We start from the raw sequence: 16,542 nt of genomic DNA on the forward strand, positions 1-16,542 counted from the left end.
GTCTTCCTAATTTAGTTAACAATTATATTCTTAGCTTTTAATTTAATAGATTCATTTGGTTATATTCTTTTTCTATTATTGCAACAATTCACCTCAATCATTGCAACAATTCACCAGATCTAAAATATAATTTGTTGTGATTTCCTAAAACTCATACAAAATTCTTTTCATTTAATCTTTAATTCAAAACAAATAATTGTAACCAAATTAATATTACTTAATAAAATAAAAGGAAGATTTAACATACAAGACCTCTTCAAATGACATATCTCCTTGACCGAACTAAATCTGCTTAAACCTTTCGTCTTCTTTTCTATTTGTTTTTGTAGGAAGGAAGAAATTTTGATATGGGTAAATCTACAGTTGTTTTTACAGAAAAGGAATTCCTGATTTGTTGACAGATTTATTTTTAGAGAAGGAGTGGTGGGAGATTGAAGGAAGGAGGAGGGATCAGTTACCAAATATTTTTTTTTAAATTTATTTATTAGTTATTTATTTATTTTGTTATTATTATTATTATTACTACTCTTTTATTTTATTTTTCCTAGTTGTTACAGAGAGGAAGAGAGAAGGAGAAGATACGAAGAAGGAAAGAACGCCCAAACCTAGACACCGATATACTTTCGATCTCAGGTCTCCCTCCAGATCTACTCAGAGGATCAAGAGGAGCAGTCTAAGCGTTTAGATTGTTCGTTTCCGGCAAGAAACAAGAAAGAAAGCGAGGCAAGTCCGCAACCTCTTTTATTTTGGGATTTTGTCCTAGATTCATGATTTTTAGATGATTTAGGTCTTAATAATCAAGTTACAATACCTTAGGTGAGGATTCTGGCATGTCTTTAGATTCGTGACAAAAAATTATGTTGGAAAGCGAAATCGAGAATTGTCCAACTTTGATAAGGAACTTAGTTTTACATGATATTCGATCTCATTTATTAAGTTCTGTGAGTATAAAAAAAATGCAAGAAAAATATATCTGGATAGGTAGACTTGAGACCTTAAATTCTTGTGAAGGAATCGAGTTAATTCGAGTTACAAACTGGAAGATAGAAAAATTCAAAATAAATAGGTTGATATGGAATTTGACAAGAATCTGAAAATTGGATGAACTCAGGCAATCGGCAACGGACACGCGGCGGCCGGAAAGGAGGGTGACACATTCGAATAAAAGAGGGACATTCTTCGAGCAATCTGTGGAGAGGCGTCCGAAGCCGTGCACTGACACGCGTCCAACTTCTGACCTGAATACCCAAACCGAAAACTGACCCGCGCTCTGTGAAGCGACCTGATGAACTACTGTCCAACCCGAGTCCTATCACCAGTCCCTACATGCCACATGTCCCGTCCTGAAAATTCGAAGGGTAAGTCTACGTCCGTTGGGGCTTGAAGCACGCCTCACCAGCGCGCTGCCCGCATTTGTGCACTGCGCGTGGGGGGCACGTAGGGGAGTCTTCCAGCGTGTGGAGGGGCGTGGGCCTCCTATTTTCATATGTTTTTCTCTATTTGCCCATTTATCGTCCTGATTCCAGTGTTAATCCAATTTTACTGTGAACTAGGTGCCTGTAGAGAGAATTCGTAATTTTCGGACTCCTTTACAACTACAAATCAAGTTCAAGAAGGCACACAACAAACTTGTAGGGTGCGCTTGGTTTTGCATGCATGCTAGAGCAAATTACTTCTAGGTGGCTAGATCGGATGGTACTTTGCACTTGGAATTTAATTATATATTTGTTGGACTTGCTGAATACCGCACTTCAAAGGTTAAGTTCTTCTACCTCGGACTGTGTACTGAGATTACTGAGACTCTAGGATCTAGAGTATAATTGGTTGTTCTAAGACTTAAATGCGATTAAGAGTCTACAAGTAGATTGCTTACTGGGTATGTTTATACTCACTCCTTTCAACACTTTTTTTTCCAGGTCCATGAATTTACAGTTCACCGCGATGGGGGTGCTCGGGAGCTTGAAAGTCATAAAGGGAATGTCGACCTAGGGCGTCTGTCTAGTTTACTTTTGTATAGTTGATATTTATCATATAATGTACCCCGATCCCTTTTACCCATTATGTACTTCGTAGTCCTTTCCCTACTTGAATGATTTTAAACTCGCGAGAAATTTTATACTTAAAACTTTTTTGTACCTTGTCTTCTTCTACTTTTGTGCATTTCATTGTCTATTGAGTCATTCCTAGTAATTTTGATGCATCCAAATCATGGGGAGTGAAAAAAAAAAAAAAAAAAAAAAAGTCGCTAGAAAAAAGGGGGCGAGAATTCTGGGGACTCATCGAAATTCTCGCACCGTCAACCTACACATTTTTCTCGATGCTAAGAAGCCACACCTCATAGAATCTACATGCAAAGAAAAATAACATGATACAGAGAAAAAACGAGGGAGAAGAAGAAAAAACTGTTGAGTTACCTTACGACGAGCACGACACCGACAACCACCCGTCAAAATTCATGGAGCCATATAGTGTAGATAATGCCATGGAAGAGAGGACTAACAAGCTAGGAAACACCATGATGCACACGAGTGATTACTACTGAACGGTGTTGTAGCTTTGGCGCCGAGAGGATGAACATTTTGCTAGCGCAACTTCCTTTGTGCGGTCTCAAACCTTGGTAGATATGATTTTAAATTATAAGTCCCATAAGACCATGGACCTTGCATTTCAGTAGATTTTAGGTTATAAGTAGTTATTCTTTTAATATTTTCCTTTCTTTTATTTTAATTTACTTGAAGTATTCCCTTTATTTTTATTTATTTATTTATTTATTTATTTATTATTATTATTATTATTATTTTCGCTTTAAGACTCCTATTTAAATGAATTAGGGTGGTTACACTCTATTTTCAATATTGCTTTCGTTCCAATGTGGTCTCGGTTAATTCATGTAACATTATTTTACACAAGTGTCAAATTAAAAAGATAATTTTAGACAATTGATTCCCTCCATGATTTTCCAACCATTTTTTGTTTAGTACTACTTTTATTTATATATATATATGTGTGTGTAACAACCCAAAATTTTCTACTTAATTTAAAATCGCTACAGTGTACATATCATGAACATTGAATAAGAAAATATTTCTTTTGAACTTTCATTAAACGTCATCTTCATCTTAAAACCAGCCATGAATTTACGTGTTTTGAAAACACCTTTAATAACGACACAACAAATGAATAAATAAAATAAATAAACGTTTAAATAAAAAACATCTTATTCTAGTTTAAGTCTAAGAAAAGAAATACTACTACCCTATGCATGTGTCATGGTCTCGAGTTCCGATGCTGTCGTCAGCCGTACAGGAATTCCTTGGCTTAACCTGAAATAGAAGTAACACGTGGCTTGAGTATTTAAAGAAATACTCAGTAAGTGACCCCAGTATTGAGGTTAAATGCAATAACATGCGTATTGAATGACGGGACCTATCCTTTCAATCTATTTTCCTATGGTACTATCCTTACGGGTAACTTGAATGTGTACCATATACTCTACACACAGCCCATACGTGCGAGTATGGACTCACTAGTTAGTTCGCACACCGCTGGGCCACTTTCCTTGTCGGGTGAGCATACTCTGGGAGTTTCTTAGGTCGGACACCCGTTAGAACTAGTAACTGTCATTGTAGCATTAGGTTAAACATAATGATCGTTTTCCTGCCTGACCATCACAACATTATGATAAACATAATGATCGTTTTCCTGCTTGGTTATCGCAACATTATGATAACCATAATGATCGTTTTCTTGCCTTGTAAAGTACGCGTCCATAATATCGTGAAGGGTAAGGGGTATCCCCCAATGCATGAGCACACAATAATGCATGAGGTCCCATGTAACGACCTAAAATTTTATACTTAATTTAAGGTCGCTACTGTATACATATCCTAAAAATTGGATGTGGAAGACTTCATTTAAATTTCATCAAACATATCCTTTATCTTAAAACACGGCCATGGACTTGCGTGTTTCGAAAACATCTTTAAAATGACACAACAAAAGACTCGAAGTAAAATAAATAAGCGTTTAAGTTAAAAACATCCTATTCTAGACTAAGTCTAAGAAAATAAATACCACTATCCTATGCATGTACCATGGTCTCGAGTTGCAATGTCGTCGTCAGCCGTACAAGAATGTCTTGCCTTAACCTGAAAAATGTAGTAGCACATGGCTTGAGTATTTAAAGAAATACTCAGTAAGTGACCCCACTATTGAGGTTAAATGCAACCATCACACGCAAATGAGATGATGGGACCTATCTTTCAATCTGTCTTCCTACGGTGCTGTTCTAACGGGTAATTTGGACGTGTACCATATACTCTACACACAACTCATCCGTGCGGGTATGGGTTCACCAGTCAGTTCGCACACCGCTGGGCCACCTTACTTGTTGGGCGAGCATACACTGGGATGCTCCCTAGGCCGGACACCCGTTAGAATTAGTAACCGTCACGACAGCGCTATGCAAAACATAATGATCGTTGTCCTGCCATTGGATGTATGCGTCCGTACCCTCATGATAGAATAGGGGTATCCCCCAATGCTTGAATACACATAATGCATGAGGTCCCCAATATTTCTCCTTTTATCATTAATGAATATAACCCTGCTATCATCTTTCATGTTTAACATGTCATTTCTCATTTTTCAGTCTACTTATCAAACATAATCCTAACGGGGTTACATTTCATTTCATTTATCGTGATATCATGTCATTCATAACATGCTGTATATATACAATTTAGAAAACATAACATAACGCTCCATGCTTTTAACATGTCGTTTCATAACGTGCAATTCATACAATAATTACCTCAACGATCACACAAAACATCTAAAAATAACATATCACATCACAATATATCGTATCATAAACATGTCATATCGTAAACACTTCGTGGTCATATTGTTCCCTAACTTATCATAGCCTTAACGTTCTTATACCTATCACAGTCATATTGATATGTGAAAGTACCTTAGTCATATCATCACAGGAACGTATCCTAATGCTATTATTCTATCAATACATCACAAATCTATCCCTTTCTACCCATATCCTAACCATATTCTTTCATCAATCTCCTCTATCCATAGCACTCCAGTATGTAACCTAACCCTAACGTTTCATGAACGTATCTTACTCCTATCGTTAGATTTCGTTTTGTGCATCCTTCTCGCATCCTATCTCAAACATATCCTTGAACACATCGTACCATAATTATCATCATACAGTTCACATATTATATCATAACATAAACATAATATAAGCATACCGATTCACAGATAATTCATACATATCAGTATATATGACACGTGCAGAACCACGGGGCACGTATCAACATCAAATATAACCATGCCGATAGTAAGGGCACTTACCTGGTTAGCTTAAGTCGTTGTCACGAATATATCCTTAATGAAAGTTCGATTCTATTGTTTGAAATCCAAGTCAACTTATGTGAGCCCATGGCATGAGTTTCAAGTTTGAAGTCTATAAAATTATTTCTATAATTTACATTGTCATCTTAAAATTCACATATTTTATGTGAGACAAAATTCAATGAGTTCCTTGCCCTCTGAAATTTCTTTATTATTAAATTCTGTTAAACAAATCTTTACTCAAGCTCCCTCCCTCTTTCTAATTATAGATATTACTGGCAATTTTAAGTCTGTTTGGCTGGGATCTTCCCGTTTATAAATATGCCAACTAAAATTTTATTGAATCTAACCTTATTTCAACTTAAAATATTAACAAAAATCTAATGAATTGAATATGGGAGATCAGGTAAATTATGAAAGAAGATTTGATCCTAAATTATTTTCTTATAACCATAACTATAAAAGAAAAGGAAATCTGAAATAAGATTTTACCGTAATAACCTACCAAAGTCTCTAAATCTGTTGAAAGCCATTTTAATTCTTCTCAAATCTGACAATTGTTGTTTTTGTGTTTCTTTTTTGCATAATTGTTGGAAGGGATGAGAGGTTTTTTTTGTTTATTTATTTATTTATTATTATTATTTAACATAATGACCAACCAAAATCTCTAAATCTATTTCTTCTCACATCTTAAAAATGGTTGTTTTTCTGTTTGTTGTTTGTGCAGTAACTGTTACTTTGGCGTAAGGATGAGTTGAGGAGAAATAATTGTGGGAAGGGATGAGAGGTTAGTGCAGAGAAATTGGAAAATGTTATTTTTTATGTTTATTTATTTATTTATTATCATTATGGTTATTTAACAATTTTTTTATAATTATTTTTATTTATTTATTTATTTATTTGGGCTATTACCTATCCTAACCATATTCTTTCATCAATCTCCCCTACCCATAGCGCTCCGGTGTGTAACCTAACCTATTTCATGAACGTATCTTACTTCTATCGTTACATTTCGTTTTGTGCATCCTTCTCGTATCCTTTCTCAAACATATCCTTAAACACATCATACCATAATTATTATCATACAATCCACATATTATAACATAACATAAACATAATATAAACATACCGATTCACAAATAATTCACACATATCAGTATATATGACACATGCAGAACCACACGCACGTGCCAACATCAAATATAACCATGCCAATAGTAAGGTCACTTACCTGACTAGCTTAAGTCGTTGTCACGAATATATTTTTAATGAAAGTTCGATTCCGTCCTTTGAAATCCGAGTAAACCTATGTGAGCCCAAGACATCAGTTTCAAGTTTGAACTCTACAAAATTATTTCTCTAATTTACATTGGTCCATTGTTAAAAGTCTTGAAATGTTATATATCTATAATTATATTTTTATTATAAAATCTTATTTTCCATAGTTACTGAGATATATATATATATATATAGAATAAAAAAAAAAAAAAAAAAGTAATACAACTATTTCAAGTTATTCTCGGCTTTATTACTCTCACTATTTACCCTCCTTACCCTCTGTATTTACCTTTCTCTCTATATTTAGTTTGTGGTTTTTAATTTCTTAATCTTTTTTTATCTGTCGTCTTTTAACTCTCTTCTATTCAAAATTTCTAGTTATCATGTATTCCAAATTTCTAGTCCATCTCTCTGTTTCCAAATCTTTTCTTATCTGAGTGTTTCCTGTTCACAAATTTTCTTGGTCATTCTATTTTTAATCTATTTATTTGGCTAATAATATAAATTTAATCTAATATTACTAATCCGACGTGATTTACTGGAATTAGTATAAATGATTGACATTTAGTTTCTAACTCAAAACTAAACAATTGTAATAATTCAACGACCATCTAACTATAATTGGCTGTGATTTAAAAAAAAAATAGGACAAAAGAAAATGAAGATTTAATATATAATTAGATCTATATTCACTTAAATCTCCTTTGAATCTCAGCCGGGTAAAGGTCATTCTCATTTTTTTTTTCTAAGTAAATTTGACCATTATTGTTTTTTAGTTTCTTTTTGCATTAACTCTTACTTTATAGGGTAAGGATGGGTTGAGGAGAGATAATTGTGGGAAGGGATAAAGAGGTTAGTGGAGAGGAGTGGAGAAAAATTGTTTTAGTATTATTATTATTATTATTATTATTATTTGTTTATTTGTTTATTTATGATTTTATATATTTATTTTTTTATTTTATTATTATTATTATTATTTTTTTTTTTTTTGCTATTACATCCCAACCTTTTGACATATTATCATTTAATACAACCTCGCTAGTGTTTAGTACATATCATATCATTTTTCGTATCGTTTCACACTTTGTTATCTTTCATGCATACGTTGGGGTTGTATTTCATGCTAGTTCGTCGTTTTGCATGTCAATCACATCATATCATTCAAATTACATAAATATATTATATCATAACATTTCATGCTTCAGACATAACGGTGTTCATCATATACATATCATATCATAACATATTGCATCACAATATATCATATCATAAACATGTCAATTACCACATATCTCGTACCATAACATATCATATGTGTGTATAATATATATATCCAGTATTCACATTTTTATAATCATATCATATCGTAAACACTTCGTGGTCATATCGTTCCCTAAATTATCATAGCCTTAACATTCTTATATCTAACATAGTCATATCGTTACATGAACGTACCTTAGTCATATCGTTACAGGAGTGTATCCTAATGCTATCGTTCGATCAATCTATCATAATCCTATCCCTTTCTACCCATAATCTAACCATATTATTTTATCAATTGATCGTGCCCATATCGTTTGTATCAATCTCTCGTATACATAACACTTCGATATGTAACCTAACCTTAACGTTTCATGAATGTATCTTACTCCTATCATAACATTACATTTAGTGCATCCTTCTCGTATCCTATCTCAAACATATCATTGAACACATCGTACCATAAATGTTATCATCCAATTCCCATATTATAACATATACATATCATATCATAAGATCCATAAACAATTCACACATATTAATACATATGACACGTGCAGAACCACGGGGCACGTGTTAACATCAAATATAATCCTGTCAATAGTAAGGTCACTCACTTGGATAGCCTTAGCTGAAGTTCTATCTAAATCCAAGTTAGCTTGCTTTTGTCCCTCGAATTCACCCTATTAAAGATGTTCATCAAATTCCTTCGATAAATATTCACCCTATTAAAGATGTTCATCTTATTAGATAGTATAATTTCATAATGTGTTTATCAATGAGAGTAATTTCCTAAAAATGAATTTAGGATAAAAGGGAAGGAGATATGTGATATAACATATCAATAGCAAAGAGAAATCTATCCCCTCTAAATTGGTGAGATATTTCTGTTCTTTTTTTTTAGTAGTAACTAGTTTGAAAGGATTGGTTGAGATCTGAGGGAGATGAACGGTTCTCTCTTTTTTCTTAATTAATTAACTGTTTTATTTTAATTATTTTATTTTATTACTCGTTTGTTTGTTTATTTATTCATTTATTTATTTATCTATTTTCTTTTTCTATTACAATGTGGTTGAGTAGTTTAAAAGGAAAGTTTATACATATTTGGTATTTCTATGTTCATATTATAGTAATAAAATCTAAATCCATAATGAAGGAAAGAGGCATTATTAGCTGCTGCATGGAAAAATTTCAGTTCATCCAACAGTTGTGTGACAGACATTTAATCCTGTGAACTTTCTCCCTTTGATGTTTTGATGCATATGGATCAAGATCTTGTTTTAATTCCTTATGGACAGGAATTGAAATTGAAATGAAAAATGACTTAGCTTGTTTGATTTTGTTTGATGGGATGGAATGGGATGATGAATGATCGATTGTTAGTTCTTATGATTAGATTGTGTAAAATGCTCAAGCACTACCTTGCCTAAGCATTGCTTTTACAATGTACACTAAAAAAAGTTGTTATGACAATCTCTCCATTGCCCTCCTTCCACGCGCCACGCCGTGCTGCAGCTGAGAGACCACTTATGGCCGGTGGAGGTGGATCTCGCAGGGTTGATATCGAACCAATTGATAGTCGACAAGTGATAAAATCCAGTGACTGTCACGGTCATGTTTATCCTAGACGTGTTGTACAAGTTGCATGTCCATTACATGCCAAAACTCTTGCCTTGTAACTTTATCGCTTTCCTTTATTGCTTTCATGGTGTATGATTTTCTTGGCTTTTTTAAGTGACATTTCGGCAGAAACTTGTCTATGCATGGTAGATATGAAATGCTCTAGAATGTACTGTAGGGGGTGCGACGAATCGTTAACTTCTCACATTTAGATTTTGTATGACCCTTCGGTGAAATCATGTTTAGGCTTATCAGACATGAATCGCCTCAAAATGTGCTATAAGGGGATATGACTAGTTGTCAAATTCTCACTATTCGAAAAGCTATATGTTATTTAAGTCGTTATGTTGCCTTTTGTTTGTAGTCATATAATATTGTTTTCAATCTTTCTTGCAATCTTTGTTTTCAAGCTCTCTTTTAAAATTTCTCCACTCCTGTTTTCTAAAATTTTCTCAAAATGGGGCTAGAGACCTAGCATACGTTGTTGAGTTGTAGGCGATGAGATCCTAAGTTGGCTTGACTCACTTAGTACTGAGAGTGAGTTTCGCACAATCACTAATCCTAAGTTTGAGAGTGAGTTCCGCACGATCACCAATCCTAAGTTGGCTTGACTCACTTAGTGCTGAGAGCGAGTGCCACACAATCACTAAATCTGCTACCAAGAAAAGTGCGATTGTAACCATTGGTATCAGAGTAGAGTTGTCTCTAAAATTATTTGCAAGAGTGATAATAATCTCCAACAAGATGAGAAGCAATGGAGAAGATATGTCAGTCAAGAAAATTGTAGAAAAAAATTCTATGTACTTTAACTGAAAAATTTACTTATGTTGTAGTATCAGTTGAAGAGTTCAAAGATACTGATAACATGTCCATTGATGAATTATAAAATTCATTAGTGATACATGAACAAAAATTTTGAATATCCAACATTAATGGAGAGGAGCAAGTTCTAAAAGTCGAAGGTCGAACGAAAATAAATAGAGGAAGAGGAACTTATAGGAGCAGAGGACACAGAAGAGAAAGATCAACTTTCAACAAAGCAACTGTTGAATGTTATAGGTGTCATGACTTAGGTCATTTTCAATATGAATGTCCAAAGATGAGTAAGGAATTGAATTATGCAGAGCTGGAAGAGAAGATGAAATGTTGTTAGTGGCTCGTATGAAAGACATGAAGCAAAAAAGAGTGATGCTTAGTTCTTAGATTCTGATTGCTCAAACCATATGTGTGTAAATGAAGGTATGTTTTCAAGCTTGGACAATACGTTTTCCCACACTGTCAAGCTTGAAAATAATAGTATGAAAGTTATTGGAAAGGGTGGAGTGAAATTAACTTTGTATGGGGTTCGTTACACTATTAGTAATGTGTATTGGGTACCTGAACTCAAAATTAATCTCTTGAGCGTTAGACAATTAGAAGAAAAAGGAGTAGCAGTGTTGTTCAAAGATGGTGTATGTAGCATTTATCATCCACAAAGAAGGAAAAATGACAGAGTCAATTATGAGCGCAAATCGGCTATTCATTTTGCTTGCTGAACCATCTGCCACAACTAAGGAAGGAAGATGCCCCCAAGTTTCAAATACGGATCAGTTAACACTTTAACACCATCGTTATGGTCATCTCGGCTATAAATGCTTGTGCACCTTGAAACACAAAAACATGATGAAAGGTCTATGAACCTGACAACCTGTGTCCAAGGCTTCATGTGTTCCTAGCGACACAATTTTAACCTACGTCCAAGGCTTCATGTGTTCCAAGTGACAGTCTGAAAACCTATGCTCAAGGCTTCATGCGTTCCAAGCGACATAGTATGGAAACCTACATCCAAAACTTCTTACGTTCCAAGCTATGTAGTTTGATCCTGCATCAAAGGCTTCCCCTGTGATACAACTTGAATACCAATGTCCAAGGCTTCATACGTTCCAAGCGGCATAGTCTGAATACCTACGCTCAAGGTTTCATACATTCTAAGCAGCATAGTCTGAGTCATGAACATGTTGTACCGTGGGAGGTCTTAGGAGGTTCTTGATTCATGACCAAGGTAATTTACTCTTTTCTTGTCCCTAACATGATCCTAAATTACTCCCCATGAAAGACCATAAAGGTTAGGTGATCAGTGTAAAACATGAACATGAAGTCCTGCAAATCATGAATAGGGTACCCATAACAAGGTTCAAGCAAGAAGGGACAAGTTATTAAGTTCAGTTCGTAAACAAGAATGAATCGAGAGTCTTTCCTCTCCCTATCGGTCGAGCTGCTTCGTTCCTCTCCCTTCACTGTAAAGGCTATTTATTATGGGATAGGTTCAGTCTCTCTCATTAATCTTTCTTACATACAGGCAGGAGAGGAAAAGAGTTCAATCTGGTTCGTGAAGTAGCTCAGGGAATAGAGGTTTCGGTTCCGGATAGAAGTTGGTAGTTTACGAGCGAAATGGGTAAGGCATCTCATTTAGGTGAGTGAAATATGAGGTCAAACATGACATGCTGCTAAAAAAAAATAGGGTGCAAGGCATCCCACCTAGAAGAGGAAAACATGGGTCTCTAAAAGCACCACATGGCGGGAGATCATGGGTCACTTTCGATATGATTAGAGTATTACTTAGTATTCTTTCGTGAGAACTTTAAGACATGGATTGCAATATCTTATTTTGATAGTGGTAGAGCTGGTGTGGTACCTTTCTTGGGTTCTCAATCATAAACATTTTATGTTTTCCTTATTGTTCTTGAGGCATAATTGCATCGTACATTCTTTAGCTTATGAACCCATCATAAAAACAAGCATGAGTTATTCTAGAAAGCCATAGAATCATAATAAATTTTTTAGAGGGTTCTGGAAGAGTCGTGAGTCTTAAGGTGTTTCTTGGGTCCTAACTTGGTTTAGGTTCCAAACTTGTTCTAATCAACTTTTAAATCTTTAACATATCTTCATGTCCTTACGTTTAGGTCTTATAGAAAGTAGTAAGTCATTTGGAGCATGTTTAGACCTTGAAATATCTTAAGGAGTCTTAGAGGCCTTTTGGTTATTTTACACTTTAATTCTTGGTTTAGCTACATAATGTATTCAATAAATTTCAAACTTAACAAAATTATCAAACATCATACAATAGGGTCTATACAAAGTTTGATAGCATTTGGAGGTCATCTAGATCATGAACCGAAAGTAGATTACCTTAGGGGCATTATAGTCATTTTACACTGTCACTTGGTTTAGCTACTTAACCTTATCTAATGACCATCAAATTTCATGTATGACTTTAGCATACCATAATATGCTCAGCATTAAAATTTCATAGGTAGTAGAGTTCATTTAGTGGGTTAATTGAACATTATTTAAATCCTAAGTAATTTGATCGTTTTAGGGCCTTAACTCTTGGTTCTTTGAGTTTTTCTTTTATATATCCTTAACTCACACTTGTTGTAAGGTTCATACAGAAATTTGAGTGATTTCTACAAGTATTTCTCAAGAAAAGTCTAAGATGACTTATTACATCACCGTCAACATTCAGACTTTCGTTCTCGAGCTTCTGGTATCTGAATTACCTCAAAATTATTAGAGGGTTAGAATTGGGAAAAACTGAGAGAGGGTTAGATTCTGGTTTGACAAGGTTGGTTAAGTTGAACTGACGACGTTATTATCTTCTTCCTCTGGACAAGAAGAAGTCGCTCGCGACCGTGGTTGCCGGTGCCTGAAACCACTCCTCCACTGCTCCATCCACAATATTTCCCCCCTTGATTTCTTTATGAAACTTAAAATGACGTTACAAGGAAGAGCTAAGGCTTGATTTCATATCTTTTTGTGGATCATAGCCTAAGATGTTTGCCTCCAAAGTTCGTCAAAATATGATTTCTGGCCGGAGTTCGAAATAGAGGAATCCTTATTGGGTAGTCGGTTATAGGGGTTTTTAGGGCCCGACTTCTTTATAGAATTCCTTCCTTATTCTTTCCTCAAGCTAAAGGAATTGGTTTGAAGAGATGTCTTTGAGGGTAGGACCTTAATTTTCAGAAATCTTTCTTGGTTTGCAACTCACTAGAAAATACGAAACTTTCTTTTATTGGGCAGCTCGTTCTAGGACGTTTCAGCTCTCGATTTCTTCATCAATGTTACTCAACTCGATCCTCTGAAGCTTAGGAATACTTAATTTGAAGAGACATGAATCGTAAGAGAGAATTTGATACTTACCCCTAAATTATACTCGAAATTGAAGTCTTTCAATTGAGCACGTTCTTGGGGTTATTTCTCTTTGTGGTCTTCCATAGAAATACTTCTTGGAGGTGCAGAAATCGAATGAGATTGGCCTTGCTCAACGAATATTTGAGTAGGCTCAGATTAGATTTTCAAGCTTTCCTTGAAGTTCTTTAATAACTACCACCATTGGGGGAATAGGTTCTCGACTCTTTCAGCACTCGATTCCTTCATAGAACTTGTGGGTAATCTTGTTTACAAGATGGAGGAAAAAGTTTAAAGAAAAATGGTGGGCAATTGTTCTCGAATTTGAAAGAAGTCCGAGAGTAGGAAACTCAAAATATAAACGATATTACTAGTGATTGGGAGCTCAATTCAACTCAATTTTTGTTCCATATTCTTGCCCCAACTTCAAACTTTACAGCGGAAGGCCATGGTAATATTGTAATATAGGGTGACCTTGACTAGTTTGTAGTGGAAAGCCTATTTGGATTAACAATGAATCAAAATTCATCTTTCTTTTGGGCCATTTTCTCGGTATTTGAGTTTATTTGCCCTGATTTGCATTCATTTGACCTGATTTTTCGGTATTTTTGATACTTTCCGGAAACTTAAACTTAGGTTGAAAACAACATAATCGTTGTGATTTGGAGAATGAATTTTCTAGATTATCTATCCTCTCTGATCAGTGAACTACCGATTTCCAATTTGAATTCTAGTAGTTGGATGTGGTGATTTGTCTGTCCTCTAGAACATACATTTCTAGTCCATTGTATTTTTGCAACTATCTCGAAGTTTATGGGTATTTTAGTAATTTTCTATTTTTGAATATTTTATTATTATTTTTTTCAAAATGAATTCTAGCAGTTGGATGTGGTGATTTGTGTGTCCTCTAGAACATACACTTCTAGTCCATTGTATTTTTGTAATTATCTCGAAAAAAAAGTTGATTTTTTTTTCTTCTAAAAATTACTCCTCATTTCCTCGTTTTTCATGTGCAAGTAAAAGCCCAAATGGTCCATAATATAAAAAACCTACCGTATTTGAACTAGTGATGTAAGGATTTACTAAGATTCTAGCGACCCACTCAGTCCTCCGCTCTACCAACTGAGCTAAGGACGGTGAATGGCACAATTGCTTCATAGATTTAATTCTTCTTTTCATGCGCAAGTAATAAACTACTGAATTTGAACCAATGACCTAAGGATTTACTAAGAGTCTATTGACCCACTACAGTCCTCTAATCTACCAACTGAGCTAAGGTCGGTGAATGACATAATTGATTCATACATTTAATTATTCTTTTCATGTGCAAGTAATAATATAAAATAGTTGAAAACAAAAATCCGACCTATCGAATTCGTGCAAGTAATAACTCAAATGGCCGATAATATAAAAAAGATTAAAAAAATATCCAACCTACCGATTCGAACTAGTGACCTAAGGATTTACTAAGAGCCTATTGACCCAGTACAATCCTTTGCTCTACCAACTGAGCTAAGATCAAATGGAATGGCATAATTGCATATACATTTAATTATTCTTTTCATGTGCAAGTAATAACTCAAGTCGATAATATAAAAAAGATTAAAACAAAAATTCGACCAACTACAGTCCTCCGCTCTACCAACAGAGCCAAGGTCTTGACCTAACGTTTTACTAAGAGTCTACTGACCCACTACAGTCCTCCGCTCTACCAACAGAGCCAAGGTCTTGACCTAACGTTTTACTAACAGTCTACTGACCCACTACAGTCCTCCGCTCTACCAACAGAGCCAAGGTCTTGACCTAACGTTTTACTAACAGTCTACTGACCCACTACAGTCCTCCGCTCTACCAACAGAGCCAAGGTTAGACTGACCCACTACAGTCCTCCGCTCTACCAACAGAGCCAAGGTCTTGACCTAACGTTTTACTAACAGTCTACTGACCCACTACAGTCCTCCGCTCTACCAACAGAGCCAAGGTCTTGACCTAACGTTTTACTAACAGTCTACTGACCCACTACAGTCCTCCACTCTACCAACAGAGCCAAGGGCTAAGGTAGGTGAATGACATAATTGCTTCATAAATTTAATTCTTCTTTTCAAGTGCAAGTAATAACCTACCGAATTCGAACCAGTGACTTAAGGATTTCCTAAAAGTCTATTACCCACCACAATCTTCCGATCTACCAACTGAGTTAAGGTCGCTAAATGGCATAATTGCTTCATACATTTAATTATTCTATTCATGTGCAAGTAATAACTCAGACGGTCGATAATATAAAAAAGATTAAAACAAAAATCCGACCTACTGGATTCGAACCAGTGACCTAAGGATTTCCTAAGAATCTATTGACCCACTACAGTCCTCCGCTCTACCAACTAAGCTAAGGTCAGAGAATGACTTAATTGCTTATACATTTAATTATTCTATTCATGTGCAAGTAATAACTCAGATGGATAATATAAAAAAGATTAAAACAAAAATCCGACCTACCGAATTTGAACCAGTGACCTAAGGATTTCCTAAGAGTCTATTGACCCACTACAGTCCTCCGCTCTACCAACTGAGCTAAGGTCGGAGAATAACTTAATTCCTTATACATTTAATTATTCTATTCATGTGCAAGTAATAACTCAGATGGTCGATAACATAAAAAAGATTAAAACAAAAATCCAACCTACCGGATTTGAACCAGTGACCTAAGGAATTACTAAGAGTCTATTGACCCACTACGGTCCTCCGCTCTACCAACTAAGCTAAGGTCAATGAATGACATAATAGCTTATACATTTAAATATTCTATTCATTTGCAAGTAATAATTCAGATGGTCGATAATA

At 35.0% G+C, this 16,542-nt stretch overlaps 2 non-coding genes across 2 annotated transcripts; both read right to left on the reverse strand.

The window, feature by feature from the left end:
- Positions 1-16,002: 16,002 nt before the first annotated feature.
- Positions 16,003-16,097, reverse strand: TRNAY-GUA (transfer RNA tyrosine (anticodon GUA)). Its single transcript has 2 exons — positions 16,061-16,097; positions 16,003-16,038 (listed from the first exon to the last, which is right to left on the reverse strand). It is a non-coding gene; the product is annotated as a tRNA-Tyr (tRNA).
- A 90-nt stretch (positions 16,098-16,187) lies between these two features.
- TRNAY-GUA (transfer RNA tyrosine (anticodon GUA)) lies at positions 16,188-16,282 on the reverse strand. The gene is made up of 2 exons: positions 16,246-16,282; positions 16,188-16,223 (listed from the first exon to the last, which is right to left on the reverse strand). It is a non-coding gene; the product is annotated as a tRNA-Tyr (tRNA).
- Positions 16,283-16,542: the final 260 nt, after the last annotated feature.

This window comes from Cucurbita pepo, chromosome 18 (genome assembly GCF_057944985.1).
Source record: "Cucurbita pepo subsp. pepo isolate OVF chromosome 18, ASM5794498v1, whole genome shotgun sequence".
Lineage (NCBI taxonomy): Eukaryota > Viridiplantae > Streptophyta > Magnoliopsida > Cucurbitales > Cucurbitaceae > Cucurbita > Cucurbita pepo.